Here is a 3,129-nt window from a genome sequence, read left to right on the forward strand (position 1 = left end):
CGTAACTGAATCACAGCCTGTCCTGGCCAGGCTAGGTCAACTCGCAGAATCGGGCAGCACCCGGCGTCAACCAATAGGCATCTGCCAGACTCGGCACCGGCAGCGACAGCTGGGCAGAAGAGCACCTGCGGGGAGGTGCAGGGAAGTTGAACCACGACCATAAAAAGCGCTTCAAATTCTTACATCAGGCCCATTGTCACCATCAGTAGAGGTGATGCCGACATTGCTGGAGTATTTTACCGCACCTTTCTGCGGTCGCATTTGATCAGCTCACAGAACTATTCGGCCCATCGGTAAAAAGAGGGCGCTCGCTCCCACCGTCTGGACTGACGCCGCATAGCGCCAGCTATGCGTCGTCAGCGCGACCTCACCACCCCCTGGGTTACCATACGTGTTAGTTTTGACGAGTGACGGCCCAAACAGTGTTGTGTGCTGCGTTGTCCAAATATGACTGACAGCGTGAGGTATCAGGGGAGGCTCCTATTGTACGGATGTTGGTACCGGCACCGTCGGTGTGGTAAACCGGGCTTACTGGCGTGACCAGCAGACGGCCACAGACCACAGCTCCCACAGCTCGACTCTGGCGTCAGGCCGACTCAATGCAGCGTGCCGGGGCAACCTGAACCGAACCAACCGAACCATACCTAACAAACCGACCGCCGCCGCCGCCGCCGCCGCCGCCGAGCCAAATGCACACCCAACGCGCTCAGCCTAATTAGCCCATTTGATAACGGTTTGATTAGGCTGAATTCTGTCATAATTGGAGATGTAATTACAGCCAGGCTGCGATAGGGCATCGGGCGTTCTAATGACGTGCGGCCAAGACCGACCGGTCGTAATCAGCTGCCGTTCAGCGCCCCGACTCAGATGTCCCTAATCAGGCGCCTGATGAGGGCGGGCGGCCGGTGCGCGGGCGCGCCTCACCACCCCCGACCGCCGCGCGCCCGCCGCAGAAACGGCAGCAAGTGCTTGTGGTCTTGTTAGGCCTCTGGGGAGGAGCTGTATGCCGCTTGTCGGACTTCCCAGCACTGACTAGACGTGTGCACGCACAGGAGCGGCTGGAGCTGCGTGCATGAGCTGGGCACGGCCAGAAGCTCTGTCGCTCTGCCGACACCTGCATTACCAGCACTGGGTCGGTAAATAGCGGCCAAACGCACTTCGCACATCAGCCGTCAGACGGCGGCAAACGACGACCGTGTTTAGGGGCGTTGTCACGGATGTTACGGATCGCACCCCTCGGCAGTTGGCGTAGACATGAGCACCCTCCCACAAAGAATCCAGCGCGGCGCTTAGTTCTGTGCTTATAGCTCAGAGGACACCATAGGCAGGTCCTACGGCGTAGTTAGTCAGTATGGGATTATCATTCGCTTCGGTATGGAAGTCTGGGACAAAGGCCCGGCTAGCTGAAGGCATGGATGGCGTATTTAAACATTGGCCGGCATCCCTCCCGTCCAATTCAACCGCTCTCGCAAACATGAGACATGGCTGTATTTGCATGGCGACAAGTAAGTACTTGATTAGTGTACCTATAAGCATTGCAAGGTGTAGACTACTGATCTCCTGGAAGTGAGTGTGCCGCGCTGGAGCCTGCACCACGCATGCGACTCCCGAAGATACCCGGTGAGCCAGTGACGTCACGCGCACACGTACGGGCTCTCCCCGTGCCGGGACCCCCGAGCGCCTGATGACAGCGCAGGCAGGCTCAGCGGCCAGCCACCTGAAGCTGGCTCAGTCACCGCCTGCAGTCGGGAGCCTCGCAGTGAGTCGGAGGCAGCGTCCAGCTGTGCATGCCGGAGGTCGAGAAGTCACCAGTTCGCCAGTGTACCAGCCGCACGGCTCAAGTTTCGAGCGATATTGTCTCGTTACAAATGACTGGAGCATTTGACTTGGCATTTCCACCCGGATGTAACAAAGGATGCGGAAATCGTTGAACATTTTAGGTTCCCATTCTATGTTGCTGGTCATCGTCAAAATTGCAAGTGGTTGAAAGTGCTGGACTACAAAGGAAGGCCGAGACTACATTCTCACTCCGACACGACGCTCCCGGCTCTTTTTCTTAAACACGAGGCACACCAACTGTCAGCACTCACCGGCGCGGGAGGCAACAGCGCAAATCAACGGACTGATCCAGTCGCTCATGAATGACGCGACTGGTCGTTCGCGAGGCCGTTTGCGGCAACCCTTGTACAAACAGCGGCCAATGGGCGCCCACTACCACACACAGCCACTCGGCCCCTCCAGCTCACATCTGACCGGCTCAAACACGGCGTACTTCCATCAGCTATATTGGGCGCGGTTCATCACTCGTCTGCGGCGGTGCCACGGACCAACAACCTCGGTGCGGCGTCCGCTCGCCGCCGGGAGCGCGTCCGAGTGCGGCAGCCGGCGGCTGGGCGGCCTGCACGCGACGAGCGAGGGTCGGCGGCCACCTCACGGTCCTGCCGAGCCCTCCCGGACACGGGCGGCGCCGGAGGGCGGCCACCACCCGGCAATACACAGACGGGAACAGGAAGGAGACGGAGGCCCAGCCGCGCCGTCAGAGCTGCCGTCACTGCGCGGTCGGTCCTGCCAGACGGACGGCGATGGTCCGGCGACGCGTGCCGATCGCGGCCCATTGCACGAAGGCTGATCACTAAAATGCGATGTAACGCGAGGAAATGTTCTGCTCTCCGGGACGATGAGCTATCACCAACAACGCAACATCAGAATGTTGTGATACCCTTCCCATGAGCGGGTCTATCACACCTGAAACCACGCAATAACGGCGAGACAAGGACCGACAAGGCTGCGGAATACTGCTGTGCATCCGTCTTGGACATCACAACCAGCGCAGCTGTAAAGAACAAGGGGACACGCAGATATTGGTGGAGGACCATCAGTCGAGTTCGTAGTGATGATTCTCCCTGACGGCCAGATGGTCGCTGAAGCGGCACCCACAGTCCTAACGTGTGCACCATTATTGTCGTCGGATCAGCCCACGCGGCTTCGCACAGCCGCTTTGGTCAGTCCTAGAACATGCCTATGTCCTGCCTACCGACGCTCGGGTCGACGCTACAGCATCAGCACCATCTGTCGGCCCATCGCGCGGCTCGAGTACTGCGCGGCGCCGCTCCGATCGCCTCGGCGTCG

Source organism: Pollicipes pollicipes, unplaced genomic scaffold (assembly GCF_011947565.3).
Source record: "Pollicipes pollicipes isolate AB1234 unplaced genomic scaffold, Ppol_2.1 Scaffold_6686;HRSCAF=7923_pilon_pilon_pilon, whole genome shotgun sequence".
Classification (NCBI taxonomy): domain Eukaryota; kingdom Metazoa; phylum Arthropoda; class Thecostraca; order Pollicipedomorpha; family Pollicipedidae; genus Pollicipes; species Pollicipes pollicipes.